A 19,093-nucleotide genomic window follows, 5' to 3' on the forward strand; every position below is an offset into this window, starting at 1 on the left:
ATACAATACCATAACAGCAACAACAACCCTTCAAGAACAACAACACCAACCCTCCCTACAAGAACAACAACAACAACCCTTCAAGAACAACAACACCAACCCTCCCTTCAAGAACAACAACAACAACCCTTCAAGAACAATAACAACGGCCAATAACAACTACTACAACTCCACTCAATTAAACTAATACTCCATAATCAATTAGCTAATCATAATCAAATCTTGAAATGAAACAAGAATCCAATTCTAAGTTAACTCACTAAAATCTAATTTTAGGTCCAACTTAAACAACCAATAAGGGTAATAAAACTTGTGCTTAATCAAAATTTCAGGAGGGAAATAAAGAGATGCGGGTGTACCTCTACTTATAAGAGCAGCGAAGAACAGAGCCACGAACACAGAGGGCTAATGGCTAACAAAAGTAATAACTTCTCAAAATCAAATATATAAATATATTACAAATGCGACAAATCAAAATCATATTCCAAGGCAAATAAAATAAGAAATACGACATATAATTAACATAATAAATATAATTAGCATTTCATAAGAAATGCGACTAGGTCCATTAAGCCCAATACGTCACCAAACCCCATCGACTTGAGTTTTGGGCCCCCATTATTCTTCATTGTACTAAAAACCCTATATGAAACCTAGATCATATCCTTTTATGTAATTACCAAACATGTTCTGGGCATTACTAAACCTACTAAGTGGGGGATGTTCTCCCAATCACAATCCATTACCATTCCTCATTAGAATAATAATATGAGGATTGGACAATCATGCGACGGGGTCCATTAGACTCTATACCTCACCAAATCCCATTAGACCCAATACCTCACCACAACCCATTGAATTGAGGTTTGACCCCCAACTTCCCTCATTGTACTAAAAATCTCAAATTAACCACAATTCAAATGCTTTTAGTTAATTATCAAACATATTTTGGGCATTACTAAACCTACTAAGTGGAGGATGTTCGCCCAATCACAATCCATTCCCATGGCTTATCAAAGCAATCCTATGGAGATTGGACAATCATGCAACTAGATCCATTAGGCCCAATACCTCACCGAACCCATCGACTTAGAGTGTTGGGCCCCCATTGTCCCTCATTGTACTAAAAAGCCTATATTAAACCTAGATCATATACTTTTAGATAATTGCCAAACATGTTTTGCAATACCAAACCTACTAAGTGTAGGATGTTCTCCCAATCATAATCTATTTCCATTCCTCATCAAAATAATCATACGAGGATTGGACAATCATGCGACTAGGTCCATTAGACCATATACCTCACAAAACACCATTAGGCCCAATACCTCACCAAACACCATTGACTTGAGGTTTGGGCCCCAATTTTATACTAAAAAGCCAAAATTAAACCCAGATCTATGCTTTTAGGTAATTACCAAACATGTTTTGGGCATTATCGAACCTAATAAGTGGAGGGCGTTTTTCCATTCACAATCAATTCTCATTACTCATCAAAGCAATCCTATGAGGATTGGAAATACCTCGCTAAACCCTACTAACTTGAGTTTTGGGCATTCATTGTACCTCCTTTTACTAAAAACCAGAAATTAACCCCATATCATATGCTTTTAGGTTAATATCAAACGTATTTTTGGCATTACCAAACATGTGAAACAAAGGATGTTCTCCCAATCACAATCGAATCCCATTACTCATGAAAGTAATCCTATGGAGATTGGACAATCATGCTACTGGGTCTATTTGGCCCAATACCTTACCAAACGTCATTGACTTGAGTTTTGGCCCCACATTGTCCCTCCTGATAATAAAAAGCCTAAATCAACCCCATATCATATGCTTTTAGGTAATTAGCAAACATGTCTTGGGATTAGCAAACCTATTAATTCACTAGTGGAAAAATGAAGAAGGAATGCGCTGAAAAAGGCCCCTAGGCTGCGCTTTTTTACAGCAGCCCTTCACTTTTTAAGTAGGGCTGCGCTTTTTTAAACAAGCGCAGCCCTTCTAAGCTTTAAGGGCTGCGCTTTTTTCAACAAGTGCAGCCCTTCTAAGCTTGAAGGGCTGCAGCCTTCAGGAGCCCTCATACTATGAAGGGCTGCGCTAGTTGAAAAAGCGCAACCCTTTTAAGCAAGACGGGCTGCGCTTTTTAAAAACTAGCGCAGCCCTTCTTTTAAAATATTGTTTTTTATTTTGAAAATTAATACAGCCCTGCAGCCCTTCCCTTTCCACCCACAGCCCCTGCCCACCGACAGCCCCTGCCCACCCATGCCCACCACACCCACAGCCCCTGCCCACCCCCACACCCACCCAGACCCTTGCCCTACCCACCCAGCCTGCCCACACCCAGCATACCCACCCTGACCCCCCTGCCTGCCTTTCCCCTCCTACCCACAACCCCTGCCCACCCCACCCACACCCCTGCCCACCCTTTCACACCCCCTGCCAACCCCTGCACACCTCCAGCCACCCTGCACACCCCCAGCCCACCCTGCACACCCCCTGCCACCCTGCACACACCCCAGCCACCCTACATACCCCCTGCCACACCCTAGCCACACCCCTGCCACACCCCAGCCTTTTATCCCTGCACCCCCATCCCCAACCCACCCAGCAGCCATCCCCAGCCCATAAACAGCCCCCACCACCCCACCCAAAACCTCCCTTCGACAAACAAAAATGCAAATGTAACAATATATGACAAGTGGCGAAAGGTAATAATTAACTTCAAATATATTTAATAATGTAAAAATGTACATAGAATTGATAGAAACTAGTACATTCGAGCTAAAATGTATTATCATAGCAATCATCGGTAATGTGGGACATCAACTTAACCCGAACTTCATCTATTTCTTCTTTGGTGAAGTTCCTCGAACTTGGTGTGGAATTCTCATAAAACAACCAAGGAATAAACACATATATAAGAATTCAATCATTTTACCGTAGTTAGTAGTTCTAAAAATGACATATACCTTCCTGAAATTCAATCAAAACAAATGCAAGCCTAAAAGTCTACACACTAGTTATAATATATCTCATATAATCATGTTCAAAGAAAATTTGGGGTTAAATGACTTGATAAGTACATTTTGGGAGCGAAAAGGCCAAAATAGGCCGGAAATGGCCTTTTCGTTCCCGAAATGCAACCAACAACAAATTAAGCCTAAGAATCTACATACTAGTTATATTATGCCTCATATAATCATGTTCAAAGAAAATTTGGGGTTAAATCACTTGATAAGTACATTTTGGGAGCGAAAAGGCCAAAATAGGCCGGAAATGGCCTTTTCGTTCCCGAAATGCAACCAACAACATATGCAAGCTAAGAATCTACATACTAGTTATATTATGCCTCATATAATGATGTTCAAAGAGAATTTGGGGTTAAATGACTTGATAAGTACATTTTGGGAGCGAAAAGGCCAAAATAGGCCGGAAATGGCCTTTTCGTTCCCGAAATGCAACCACAACAATTAAAGCCTAAAAACTACATACTAGTTATATTATGCCTCATATAATCATGTTCAAAGAAATTTGGGGTTAAATCACTTGATAAGTACATTTTGGGAGCGAAAAGGCCAAAATAGGCAGAAACTAACATATACTAATTAATTAATAAGTTACATACATTTTGAAGATCATCAACATGTTTGCAACGGTTGACGATATCGAGCATGAACCTCATGACGTAATACCCACACGCAAGTCCACCTTCTTGTAGCGGACACTAAATTCACCAAAGGATGCAATAAATGACATTGATGTTAGATGTGTATTATGTGTTTTATATAAGGAAAAAAAATTAGTCATGTTACCGACTGAATGCCAAACAGGAGATTTTGGTGCTCGAAGTCCTATTGCATTAACCTCCTTCATCACACTACATCAATACACATTATTATAAGATTAGATGTACATTTAATATTAATAAGTGTGCATATATTGAGTTTCGATTAGGCTACCTATTTAACAATGATTTGACTAGTAAGGGCCGCATTGTTTCTTTACGCAAAGAATCAAAGTGGTAGGCTTCGTTACGTGACAAACATATTGCAATCAGTGTCCAATGATTCCTACAACAATAAAATATAGTTATTATTAATCGTAGAACAACTAATAGGTCAATTTAATTAAAGTAAAGTGAGTTTAAGAAGCATACGATTCAATGTAAGGAAGAAGAATGATCTTATGTCCAAGACGAGAACATGCTTTCAAAGAAGACTTGAGATAGTCTTTCAATCCTTTTTGTTCTTAAGCAACTGTCATCTCGTACTAAGCTTGGACATAACCAACCAAACATTGGCTCACTAGATGCACGCAATTCATTGTATAATAGCCTGAGACATCATATTGATTAAAAGAAAACTTACTCATTATGGAAGTTAGTTGGATTGAAAACTACTTAATTAAGGCATATATATGTATATATAATATGCATATTTAATTTATATACTAAAATATTACCTCATGAATGTTTGTATCATGGAAACATTCAACTCTTCCCCACATAAGAATTCTCCTATATCAACCTTAGAAATGAAGGTCGATGTATCCTCAAAGTAGTGGAATTGGTGGTGCGACAACTGAATCTCAATCATTGCTTCATCGGCTACATCGCTAGCGCACTCATGTAGCCAAAAGCACGGAAGTAAGGCCTTGCACCACCTCGATCTCCGTAATGAGTGGACACTTTGCCATAGAAACATTTACTTTCTCCACTACATCACGTCGGCCTTCCTGAGGTGAACATGTCTTCTTTCCCTTCTTGTCGGCCTTCCCCGAACCCTAGTAATTAGTTAAATTAAACAGATATTACTGATAATCATATATATATATATAGGAACTATAAAAGAAAACAATATAATATATGATATATATATATATAATGTTAATCATTGTACCTCATCTGTTAACCACACCAATGCACGCGGTCATAGAACGTAAATGCCAAGGGCATCAGTCACTAACTGTAGACCAACTTCTACATTCGGCAGCGGAAGAGGTAATTCTTCGAAACCGGGCACAATCTCTAAAACGCTGACCACATAGTGAATATCAGCGACTGCCTGGTTGTGCAATCGTACCCGATCCCTAGGGGGTTGTGCTTGGCCATAAGCAACGAGAATAAACTGCCATGACCATCCCCTCGAGCTAATACCTCACATGGTGTCTCTTACTTTTAAAAAAACTCTATTCATAGTTAGTCTATGAAACAACATATATAGTAAGAATTTCATGCCTTTAAGAATAATAGTTGTGATATTAAGTGATTACCGTGAACTCCGGAGCTGGATCAGGCTGCGGCTGCGGAGGAACACTGCCCTGCTGGAAAGGACCAAAAGTCGGTAAGCCCATCTGCACCAACATGGCGTTGAAATTCTGAGTAATCTCCGCTCTGAGCTCGTCTTGAATTTGGGCTTTCATAGCCTCCACATCTATGGAAGCTGCCGAATTGACACTAGAGGCACTGGATTTTGACGTAGAGGTGTATTGATCACCATACACCTTTATCACCCCGAGGCGGACACCTCCTACGCCCCTCACATATCCATATTGGTCCCGTCCTAAAGTCTCGTGTAAGGCATCAACTTGTCCTTTTGGAGTGAACTCACCAGTTGCCTCCTTTTCCTTCAAGCCAATCTACATAAGGATAAGAGAGAAATAAGTCGTGAGCGCACAAGTTATATTATATATACCTTATCAAAAACTTATAATATGTACTTACAATGGCATTAACTATCTCTTGTGTTCCGGGATCAGGCAAGACTCTATGTCCCTTTGCATCAACCTCATGCATCGAACACCACCAATCGAGCACTCTATCTTGTTGTCGAGGCTGTGCAACTGTCGTCATAGAGCTAGTGCCCGTTGCCGTTGTCGACCCAACCGTGGGGTAATGGCTATACATCCACGTATCTCTCGCCTTCCCGTACGACTGAGCACCCAGATGGTGATAGTATTTCCTAGCTTTTGCATTCGCGCTACTTTTCTCACGAGATGCCTGAAACACACAATTAAAATTAAAGGTTAAATCAATAATACTAGATCTAAGAGTATTAAATCTTAGCAAGTAAAATATTCTTACAACAGCTTCCGGGGTTGTTTTTTGTGCAACAAATGCATGCCACTCTTCAGGTGTGATATGCCACTCTTCAGGTGTGATATGCCTCCATATCTGATATGGAAACTTGGAGGGCGCCTCAAATGATGTGTCCGGTGAAGCCTCAAAACCGGTGTGTGTTTCTCCCCCGTAGATTTTCTTCTTCTTTGTACCCACGACTTTTCTCCGCTTCACGATCCACCCCGACACTAACTTCGCCTTGAAGTCTCTGAATCTCTGGGCGACCGCGGATATAAACACATTCTTCTTGGCTTCATGATTTTCAATATTGAATTGATTCTACAAAAAACGCATTTCACAAGTTAGTAAATATTACATAGTATATTTAACTAAAGTGTTAAGATTCCAAATGTTATTGTACGCGAAGCTTACCATAGTATCTTCCCAAATCATCTTTTTCAAAGGCTCGGGCACCTCTTTCCATGAGTGGAGACTGGAGAGCTTATGCATGCAAATCCCAACTTGCATGGCATACTTTTGACGCCATTTTCCACAAGGTTTCCCCAAATGATCGTACTCCAAAGTCATTAGGGTGGGTTTCCCTAGTGACTTTACAGGTCCCCTTCTTTTTCTCTTTTTTATCGCCAAGTTCTTACTTGGCCTTTGTGCATCTTTTTCTTCACGGCGAGCCTTAACCAATTTACCGCGCTCCTTTTGGTAATCGAAAGACTCATCCTCGGTAGTGTGTTCCGCACTCGTATCCGTATGCACCTCCGCCATGTCCCTGAAATTATACAAACATACGCATTAATAATAAAAAAAAGTTAAAAATTAAAAAAAAAAAAAAATTGTACAAACATACGCAGTGGGGGGAGGGGAATGCAGGGGAGTGTAGTGGGGTGTGCAGGGGGAGGGGGCAGTGTGTGCAGCAGGGGAGGGGGCAGTGGGGATGGGAGGTGTGTAGGGGGCAGCAGGGAGGGGTGCAAGGGGGTACAGGGGAGGAGGTTGTGCAGTGGGGGGAGGGGAGTGCAGTGGGTGCAGGGGAGGGGTGCAGTGGGAGGGGGTTGTGCAGTGGGGAGGGTGTAGGGGAGGGGGTTGTGCAGTGGGTGCAGAGAGTGCAGCAGGGTGCAGGGGAGGGGGGTGTGCAGGCAGGGCAGTGGGGGGTGTGCAGTGGGTGAAGAGAGTGCAGCAGGGGAGGGGGTGCAGAGGGGGTGGGGCAGTGGGGGGAGGGGAGTGCAGCGCAGCAGGAGAGGGGGTGGGGCAGTGGGCGATGTGCATGGGAGGGGGGTGTTGCAAATGCAAGCCTAAGAATCACATTTATGTTCCCGATATACAACCAACAACAAATGCAAGCCTAAGAATCTAAACACTAGTTATATTATGCCTCAAATAATGATGTTCAAAGAGAATTTGGGGTTAAATGACTCGATAAGTACGATTTGGGAGCGAAAAGGCCAAAATAGTCCCGAAATGCCTTTTCTTCCCGAAATGCAACCAACAACAAATAAGCCTAAAATCTACATACTAGTTATAATTATCTCATATAATCGTTCAAAGAGAATTTGGGGTTAAATACTCATAAGTACGATTTGGGAGCGAAAAGGCCAAAATAGGCCCGAAATGGCCTTTTCGTTCCCGAAATGCAACCAACAACAAATTAAGCCTAAAATCTACACTACTAGTTAATATAACTCATATAATCATGTTCAAAGAAATTTGGGGTTAAATATTGATAAGTACATTTTGGGAGCGAAAAGGCCAAAATAGGCCGGAAATGGCCTTTTCGTTCCCGAAATGCAACCAACAACAAATTAAAGCCTAAAATATACATACTAGTTATGTTATCTCATATAATCATGTTCAAAGAAAATTTGGGGTTAAATCACTTGATATGTACATTTTGGGAGCGAAAAGGCCAAAATAGGCCGGAAATGGCCTTTTCGTTCCCGAAATGCAACCAACAACAAATAAGCCTAAAATCTACATACTAGTTATATTATCTCATATAATCATGTTCAAAAGAATTTGGGGTTAAATACTTCGATAAGTACATTTGGGAGCGAAAAGGCCAAAATAGGCCCGGAAATGGCCTTTTCGTTCCCGAAATGCAACCAACAACAAATTAAGCCTAAAATCTACATACTATTTATTATCTCATATAATCATGTTAAAGAGAATTTGGGGTTAAATGACTCGATAAGTAATATTTGGGAGCGAAAAGGCCAAAATAGGCAATACACAATAGTTACAAATTGGAGAAATTACACAGACCTGAGTTTATGTCTCATGATTTATTGACTTCCGCCGTTTCTTAGGATCCTCAAGTACATGTATCCCTTCCGTGTGATCTACACGCATATAGTTCTCCGACATATTTCACATCATCTTCCACACTAATTTGAGGATAGGTAAAGGGGGGAGGTCCTCAAATGCATCATATTCTTCCTCATTATCAACATCACCAATACCGAGGATACTCCTTTTACCAGGTACAACAATTGACCACTTATGATCAGCAGGATCAGTTACAAAAAATACTTGCTTGACTTGTGATGCAATTACAAATGGCTCCTCAGTTTCACGTAGACGACTAAGGTCAACAAGAGTGAAACCGCAAGGATCATCGTTTCTTACACAACGTCGATTATTGTCAACCCACTTGCAACACAGGAGGGAAATATTAAAAGTATAGTAGTCCAGCTCCCATATTCTTGTATTCGCCCATAATAGTTGCTTTCAGCATGTACAGGCGACTTATCTTTCGAGCTTGCATATTGTGTAGACGACGCCACAAGTGAAACACCACTATTTTGTTGCGATCTTGACTTCAGATCTTGACGTTCAGTCCAAAAGTATACCCATTAATATCATAACCCTCATAAGAGCGTACAGTTCACGAGGACCAAATGCTAACCACTTGACTGTTTCAGGAACACTTTCATCCAAATCATTGAGTACTCGTTTATGAAACCAATCAATGAAAGTCTTGTTATGCATTTGCGTCAATGCCCTCACTCCTTTTCCAGGATTGCTAACACGTAATTCCTCCATATGTTCACTTAAATAAGGATGGACATCTGGTACGTGATGCAATACAAATAAGTGAGCTTGTTTACGCTTTTCTACGGAAGGTGTGATCAATTTTGAACCAATTGTACCCTTGCCCTCAAGTCTGCCCTCGTGTCGGGATGTCGGAAGTCCAACAGGATCAACACTAGCAAAATACTCAGCCACAAAATTACTGATCTCTTCACCCACAATCCCTTGAATTATACTACCTTCTGGTTGTGCAGGATTCCGAACTTTATCCTTCAAAGTTCCCATATATCTCTCAAAAGGATAGCACCACCTCAAAAACACTGGACCACACAGCTTAATTTCTCGAACTAGATGGACAATGAGATGGACCATAATGTCAAAGAATGGGGGGGGAAATACATCTCAAATTTGCATAGAGTTTCAACTACTCTAGCTGCAAGGAATCGAGGGTCGACGGGTCTAGGACTTTGCTGCAAATTGAATGAAAAAATGAACACAGTTCTGTAATGGTGTGCCTCACATGCTTTGGAAGTATCCCACGAATTGCAATCGGTAAGAATACTTGCATCATGACATGACAATCGTGCGATTTCATACTCGATAACTTCAACTCACCATTTAAGGTAACAAAGCGCTTCATATTCGATGAGTAGCCAGTAGGGACCTTAATGCCATACAATGACTCGCAAAAAATCCGTTTCTCTGCACGCGACATCGTGTAGCAAGCTGGTGGCAAATAATTCTTCTCCGAATCCTCCACCTTTTTACTTTTCTGAGTTTCATCATCAACCCTTTCCTCCCCTTTTTCTTCTTCCTTCCGTCCCTTTTCTGAGCCCACAACTCTGGTCGAACCCCTCTTTTTCCAAGTAAAGTCGTGACGCCTTAACATCTTTTGTCTTGCCCGGAATATTCATAAGTGTCGCGATAATAGCTTCACAAACATTCTTCTCTATGTGCATGACATCCAAACAATGTCTGACCTTTAGATCTTTCCAATATGGGAGTTTCCAAAAAATGGACTATTTTTCCATAATCCTGTAGGTCCATCAACCTCACTAGCAGGTTTACCAAAGACTGTTTCAATGCCCTTCACCTGATTATAAACTTCAGTACCAGTTAATGGTCTATGAGCAACTTCTTCTTCAACCGTCCCATCGAATGCCTTCTTCTTAAACCGATAGGGATGGTCGCGGCTGAGGAGCCTTCGTGTGCGCATATACACATGTTTGCAGCCCTTAAGGTGTGTAGATTTCATGTCATCTAAACAAATCGGGCAAGGTTGTTTTCCTTTAGTCTTATACCCAGATAAGTTCCCATAAGCTGGATAATCGTTCATAGTACAAAAAAGCATGGCACGCAGAGTGAACATCTCATTAGCATACGCATCAAATACTAACACTCCTTCGTTCCACATCTTCTGTAAATCTTCAACAAGCGGCTGAAGGTATACATCTATGTCATTTCCAGGTTGTTTGGGCCCCGATATAAGAAGCGACAACATCATGTACTTGCGTTTCATGCACAACCAAGGAGGCAAGTTGTAAACCACTAAAACTACTGGCCATGTACTATGCTGCGAGCTGAGATTGCCAAAAGGGTTCATGCCATCCGTACATAATCCAAGCCTCAGATTCCTATCCTCATTACCAAATGACTTATGCACCCTTCGATAGTTTTCCACTCAGGCGAATCAGCCGGATGCTTGAGCAGACCGTCTTTCTTCCTACGATCTGCATGCCACCTCAAATTCTTCGCATCTCCTTTAATTGAGAACATGCGCTTAAATCTAGGTATTATGGGTAGATACCACAACACCTTGGCTGGTGGTCCTTCACTACCTCCAGCTCCTTCACGCTTGTACCTCGACAATCCACAACGTGGACACTCATGTAAATGCTCATACTCATTACGATAAAGCACACAATCGTTAGGACAAGCATGTATCCGCTCGTACTCTAAACCCAAAGGACACATCAGCTTCTTCGCATAATAGTACGACTTTGGCAGTTCATTTCCATCAGGGAGCATCTCAGCTAAAACTTCCAACAACGATGTGAAACTAGAGTCCGTCCAACCAGCGTTCGACTTAATGTTGAACAGTGTTACCACCCGAAAAGTTTGGTTTACTTTGTACAACCTGGATACAACGGCTTTTCAGCAGCCTGAGACATAGACTCAAAAATACGAGGTCGTCTACACGACTGATCTTCAACCTCGTGTATCATCTCGTCTACCCGATCCCTATCTCATCTCCAAATTCATCATCCAAATTCTCATCCCCTAACTCATCATCATCCTTCTTTTCTTCACATACATCATTCTTTACTCCAGAGCTTCCCATATACCTCCCTTGCTCACCATGCCAAACCATACGTGGTATTGAGGCCTAAACCCACGGCGAAAGACATGCTCCCTAACCACATGTATACTACTAACCTTGCTCACATTTCTACAATCCAAACAAGGACAATAAAAGTCGACTGCTCCAGAGGATGTTTGATATTCTAATGCATTCTACAGAATTCCGAGACCCCATTCACAAACTCAATCGATTCACGACTACCATACATCCAAGTACGATCCATCTCATTCAAGAAGACCACCTCTAATAATTAAACACAACATTCATTATAATGCATCAATCATTATTAAAGTACAACACTCACATATTCAAATCACACACGTATACAACGAGCTAAGATAGTCATGTTCAATTGTATGCATGCAGTCAAAGGTCCTTATCACTCCAACCTAACCCATCCTTGGACGTCTAATCTCACTAGTGAATATATGCCAACTTTTCAATTCTAAGGAAAATCCGGCAGCATTTCCCTACAGTTCTCCAAGTACACAATGTAGATAATTGCTTATCTACATATGTACCCAGAGAACAATGTAGAGAAACGATAAGCCAAGATTTTCCTCAGAATTGAAAAGAAGACACACATTCACCACCTAAGTGAGATCAAACGTCCAAGAACAGTCCCAAACCGGGGACTATTCAAGACTTACTCCTAATGAGTAAGTCTTGAACGGGTATCTAGGCTATATGATGATGATTCAAACAACTTTAGATTTCATATATAGCTAAATCACATTGCGTTTTCATACAATCTCATATCAATAAATATATATACATTATAAAAATACAATATACATCAATAAATTATATCAATTTGCTACATGTTAAACTAGTTACCTCTTAACACCAACGACGAGCAATGAAGAGAAAGAGATATTGGACTTTATTGCCTTCCTTAGCCTCTTCTTCCTACAATTACAAAACCCACATTGCACATTAATCATTTAATTCAATTAAGAAAAACAAAAGTAACTTAAAAACAAAATTAATTCATACCTAATTAACCACTCAAATGGTGAGAAGAGAAGAAGGTAGTGATGGAGAATGAATGTGGTTGCACGTGGTGGGTGGTGTGCAATGAACGCGGTTGCACGTGGTGGGTGGCGCGCAAGGTTGTGGTGGAGCACTGTTGGTGTGCAGCAGTGGTGGTGGGCAGCAGTAGTGGGCAGCAGAGGCAGTGGAGCAATGTGGTGGAGCAAAAGGTGGTGGTGCAGCAGTGGTGGTGGGCAGCAGTGGTGGTGGTGATGCACTCGTCGCTCGCTCGTAATTCTCTAAAGGAGGGAATTCAAAGACGGAAATTAGAATTGCTTTGGGATACCTACTGTACATGCGCGCACTAATTCATCAGCAAAAAAAAATTAATGAAGGGTTGCGCTTGTATCAAAAAGCGCAGCCCTACATTAAAGAAAGGATGCGCTTTTTTTACAAGCGCAACCCTACTAAATCAGAAGGGCTGCGCTTTTTTAAAAAGCGCAGCCCTTTACTTAGTAGGGCTACGCTTGTAGAAAAGCGCAGCCCTTCACTAGTAGGGCTGCGCTTTTCCTAAAAGAGCAACCCTTCCTTTTTTTCCCCTAGTGATTGGAGGTTGTTCTCCCAATCACAATCTACTCATATTACTCATCAAAGCAATCATATGGGGAATGGAAAATCATGCCACAGGTTCCATTTGACTTGAGTTTTGGGCCCCATTGTCCCTCCTTTTACTAAAAATCCCAAATTAACCCACATCATATGCTTTTAGGTAATTAGCAAACATGTTTTGGGTATTACCAAACCTACTAAGTGGATGATGTTTTCCCCATCACAGTGATTCCCATTAATCATCAAACAAATCATCTAGGGATTGGACAATCATGTCATTAGGTCTATTAGGCCCAAAACCTCACCAAACCACATTAACTTGAGTTTTGGGCCCTCGTTGTACCTCTTTGTATTAAATCCCAAATTAACCGTAGATCATATGGTTTTAGGTAATTACCAAACATATTTTGGCATTACCAAACCATGTAAGTGGAGTATCTTCTCCCAATTATGGTTCATTCTCTTTACACATCAATGAAATCCTACAAGGATTGGACAATCATGCGACTTGGTCCATTAGGCCCTATAATTCACCAAACCCCATCGATTTGAGTTTTTGGCCCCTCATTGTTCTAAAAGTCCAAAATTTACCCCATATCATATTTACTTTTAGGTAATTACCAAACATGTTTTGGGCATTACCAAACCTAGTTAGTGGAGGGTGTTTTACCGATCACAATCCATTTCCATTACTCATCATCAAAGCAATCCTATGGGGATTGGACAATCGTGCCACTGGGTACATTAGGTCCATTATGTAAACAAACCCAATTGACTTGAGTTTTGGGCCCCATTGTCCCTCCTTGTACTAAAAAGTGTAAATTAAACCTAGATCATATGCTTTTAGGTAATTATCAAACATGGTTTGAACATTATCAAACCTAGTTAGTGGAAGGTGTTCTCCCAATCACAATCCATTCCTATTTCTCATCAAAGCAATCTTATGGGGATTAAACAATCATGCTATTGAGTCCATTAGGCCAAAACCTCACCAAATCCCATTACATTGAGTTTTGGGACCCCATTGTTGCAAGTTGTACAAAAAAGTCCAAATTAACTCAGGTGATATGCTTTTAAATAATTACGAAATATGTTTTGGCATTACCAAACCTACTAATTGGATAATATCTCCCAATCACAATCCATTCCTATTAATAGGCCCAATACCTTACCAAACCCCATTACCTTGAATTTTGGGCCCCCATTATCTCTCTTTGTACTAAAAAGCCTAAATTAACGCATAACATATGGTTTCAAGTAATTATCAAACAAGTTGTATGGGGGCTGACTAAGTTCCATACCGGTTTTCATAATACCGGTTTAGTAGCTTTTGGGCTTACGATCCTAGGCTTAGATCCAGCCTATATTTCCAGTGCCTACGGGCCTAAAAGATATACTTTCGGTAAAAGATAAGAATATATCCTAAGGGAATATTCTTGGGGATATTTCCCGCAACTACCGGGCCCTACCCAGATATGGGCTTATCCGGGTCCCTATAAATACTCCGTTGATCTGAGTCATGAGGTACGTTCACGAATCCCAATACATTATACTTGAGAGCTACCGGCTTTTAACCTAATACTGACTTAGGCATCGGAGGGGCGTTCCTCGGATTAACCCCCCAGGCTAGTTTACTTACTCTCTTTTGCAGGGATCCAAACCGGCTTCAATATAAGGACTTAACGGTTCAAGACCCTGTAATTTGTCCCATACCGGAACAATTGGCGCTAAAAGGAGGGGCGAACAATACCTTGTAGTCTAAGCCATCTCTTGCAAACAAAAACCCTCATGGATCCTAAGCAGCAATTAGGGATGCCGAAAACTGATGAAAACAATGTTCCTGTTGATAAAGCACCCCCGGGGTTCTTAACTCCACTGCCGGCTGCTAGGCAAAGTAGGCCACCTGTTGACGCAGCTAGAAAAACCCCAGAGACTCCCCAGGAAGACATCTTCCATACCCTGCAGAATATGTTCACCCCAGAACAACTTAGGAGTGCGGCAGAGGTATTCCAGGCAATGGCAAGCGGTACCCCACCGACCGGTCCCCGGGCCAAGCGACCTATGAGCAGAGCCCACAGCCCAGTGAGAAAGCTCCGCTCACTATGGACGGGCCGCCAGGGAGAGCGAGACCGGCATGATCAGGATCAGGTGGCAAACTCGAAGACCCCCACAGAGCAGCATTCCTCCCATCCGAGAAAGGGAAGTGAATATCGGCGCAGGGCGCCGGTATCACTGCGGAATTCGCCGTTTTCCACTGCGATTTTGCAGGAGCCCATGGAGAAGCTGAAAATGCCGACATGCAAGTATGACGGCAAATCTGACCCAGAGGATTACATATCGGCTTATGAGGGTCATATGCTGTTATACACCGACACCGACTCGGTGTGGTGTAAGGTATTCCCATCTACCTTGATTGGACTAGGGCAAACCTGGTTTAAAAGTATTCCGCCGGCAACCGTCTTTGACTTCCGCCAAGTCACGTCCATGTTCGTAACACACTTTGTCAGTAATAAACGGCGTGAGAAAACAACCAGCGAGCTAATGTCTATTAAACAAGGGGAGACAGAAAGCTTGAGGGACTATGTCGGGCGTTTCAATGCTGAAGTCGTCACCATCCCAACACTACAGCAAGAAGTAGCGGTCCTGGCCCTTATGACGGGGCAGAGAGAATGAACCCCATTTCGCAGTTATCTCGGCATAAAAAAGATGACATGCCTAACAGAGGTCTTGGGAAAAGCGAACGACTTTATCAGGGGAGAAGAGTTTGACAAAGCAGCTAACACTAAAAGGCCGGCAGCCATAGAAAAAGTCAAGGATAAAGATAAGGATAAGGATCGCCGGGACGATAAGTACCGGAAGGATAAAAAGTCCGACACCACTGGCAGGAGAGAAGAGAACAACTCGGTGAATAAAGGATTTGAAGGGAGGCCGGACAAATATCATAATTATACACCATTGATGATATCCCGGGCCCGGATTTTCGAACTGCATAGCAAAGACGAGAAATGGCAAAGGCCAAGAAAGATGTATTATAAGGGTAGAGATAAGTCCAAGTGGTGTGAATTTCATGATGATTACGGCCACAAGACAGATGATTGCAAAGACCTTAAGGACAGGATTGAAGACCTCATCAGGCGAGGTTATTTCACCCAGTACCAAGCAAGGACTGATCGCAAAACTCCTCCTAGGGAGAATGAAAATGGTAACAGAAGGCCGGTAAAGGATAGGATCACTGAGATCCATGTCATAAGCGGAGGACCGACAAGAGGCGGCAGCATTCACGGGGCGAAAGCTAGCCTAAAAGAAGTTCGCCACCAGGTGAACTACAACAATGCCAGGAAGTGGCCGGCACCTCCATCAATGCCGTCCGTGGCTTTTACTTCAGAGGACGCTAAAGGGATCGTTTACCCCCCATGACGACCCTTTTGTAGTATCTCTGCAGATATCCAATGCAATGGTCCATCGCGTCCTGGTCGACGGAGGAAGCTCCGCCAATATTCTCTACAAAGAAACGTTTGAAAAAATGGGATTTGACGAAACATGTTTGAAGCCGGTCTCTTACCCGGTTATCGGTTTCACAGGAGCATCTGTTGTCCCAGAAGGGAAGGTAAAGCTCGCTGTAAAATTAGGATAAGTATCCCGTTCCAAGGACCTTATGGTGGAATTTATGGTTGTTGACGTCCCAGCGGCGTATAACGCCATCATCGGAAGACCGCTAATTCACGACGCCCAGGCCGTCGTCTCAACGTATCACCTTACTATGATCTACACATCCAATGACGGCAACCCGAAAAAATCAGGGGAAACCAAGAGTCGACAAGGGCCTGTTACCTTACCGCGCTAAAACACTCTGACCACAAACGACCCGCTGATACACCGCCGTCAGAGAGAAAAAGGAGAAGGCTGGAAAACAAAGCCAAGAAGGATTTGTCTATGGAAAACTTCGAGGCAAGGCCGGCAGATCAGCCGAGACCCAGCCCAGAGGGGGAGACTGAAGAAATTAGCTTGGAAGAAGAGAGACCTGATAGAACGGTGAAAATTGGGGCCGATTTAGGTGAAGAGGTTAAGGTTAACCTGATCTCCCTGCTAAGAGGACATGCCAACATATTCGCTTTCTCGGCGGACGAAATGCCCGGTATTGACCCAGAATTCATGGTGCACCGTCTAAATGTGAAGGAGGATGTCAGGCCGGTAAAGCAGAAGAAGCGTAACTTCTCTGCCGAAAAGAACGCAGCCATAAAGGAGGAAGTGGACAAGTTGCTGGCAGCAGACTTTATTGAACCTTGCGATTACCCGGAGTGGTTGGCGAATGTGGTGATGGTGAAAAAATCCAATGGGACATGGCGTATGTGTGTAGACTTTACCGACCTTAACAGGGCTTGCCCAAAGGACTGCTACCCCTTGCCAAGAATTGACCAGTTGGTAGACTCAACTAGCGGCCATGCACTATTGAGCTTCATGGACGCTTTTTCAGGGTATCACTAGATAAGTTTGCTAAAGTCCGACAGGAATAAGGCAGCTTTCATTACAGATGCAGGAGTGTATGCCTACAAGGCCATGCCATTTAGGCTCAAGAATGCCGGTGCTACTTACCAAAAGCTAGTGGACAAAATATTTGAGCGACAAAAAGGCAGAAATGTAGAGGTATATCTGGACGACATCATAGTCAAGAGCTCAACAGAAGAAGACCACATAGTAGACCTCGAGGAAACTTTCGAAACACCCCGGCAGCATCAGATGAAGCTAAATCCGAAGAAATGCGTGTTTGGGGTACGATCCGGCAAGTTCCTGGGTTTCATGGTGAGTGAAAGGGGGATCGATGCCAACCCTGACAAGACCAAAGCTATCAATGATCTCCCGGAGCCAAAGAGCATCCGGGACATTCAAAAGCTGACCGGAAGGATGGCGGCTCTCACGAAGTTCGTTTCAGTAACTGCCAACCATAACCCGGCCAGAGTTGGGGGAGAAGCTGCAGCTGTACGTATCAGTAACTGAGAAGACAGTCGCAACAGTGTTATTAGTAAACCGGCAGGGGCAGCAAACCCCATATACTTCGACAGTCACGTACTTACAGGCGCTGAGCAAAGGTATGACCTACTGGAGAAGATGGCCTATGCCGTCTTAATTGCAGCAAGGAAGCTGAGACCATACTTTGACTCTCACACTGTTCAAGTCCTTACCAATCAGCCCCCGGAAAAAGCTCTCCACAAGCTGGACACCACAGGCAGATTATTGAAATGGGCAATAGAGCTCTCGGAGTTTGACATAGAATACCGGCCGCGTACCGCAATCAAAGCCCAAGCCTTAGCAAACTTCATAGTGGAGACAACCTATACTGAAACAACAGAATCCACCGGCAGGTGGAAAATTGAGGTAGATGGATCAGCGGCCCAGAGTGGAGCTGGGGCCGGGGTGGTCATGACGTCCCCAGAAGGGAAAATCTTCGAGCATGCCATCTGTTTCGGGTTTAAAGCCTCCAACAATGAAGCCGAGTACGAAGCAGCCCTGGCCGGACTAAGTCTGAGCATTGCGGCTGGAGCAAAAAACGTCACCATGATAACGGACTCGCAGTTAATCTCGAGCCAGATAGAAGGGACGTATGAGGCTAGTGAACCGATAATGCAGAAATACCTCAACCTAGTCAAGAGCATGGTAAAAGGGTTGCAGAGCTTTGAAGTGCAATTGGTTCCGAGAGCAGAAAACATGGCGGCAGATGCCCTATCAAAGTTGGCAAGCTCCAGTCTCAGCGCCAAGAAAAGGAGCGTCATGGTAGAGACGTTAAAAGAAAGAAGCATAGAGGTTACCCCAATATCCGTTAATGCAATCACCTCTGAACCGGAATGGTACGATGGTATATTGGCATATAAACTCAAGGGTGAGCTCCCGGAAGATAAGATGGCGGCGAAAAAATTGAAAAGAGACTATGTTTGGTACTGCGTCTTTCAAGGACAGCTGTACAAGAAAGGATTGTCGTTGCCTCTGCTAAGGTGCGTCACGGCCCACGAAGCAACGAAAATAATTTAGGAGATTCACGAAGGGGTCTGTGGGAA

Source organism: Beta vulgaris, chromosome 9 (genome assembly GCF_026745355.1).
Source record: "Beta vulgaris subsp. vulgaris cultivar EL10 chromosome 9, EL10.2, whole genome shotgun sequence".
Classification (NCBI taxonomy): domain Eukaryota; kingdom Viridiplantae; phylum Streptophyta; class Magnoliopsida; order Caryophyllales; family Amaranthaceae; genus Beta; species Beta vulgaris.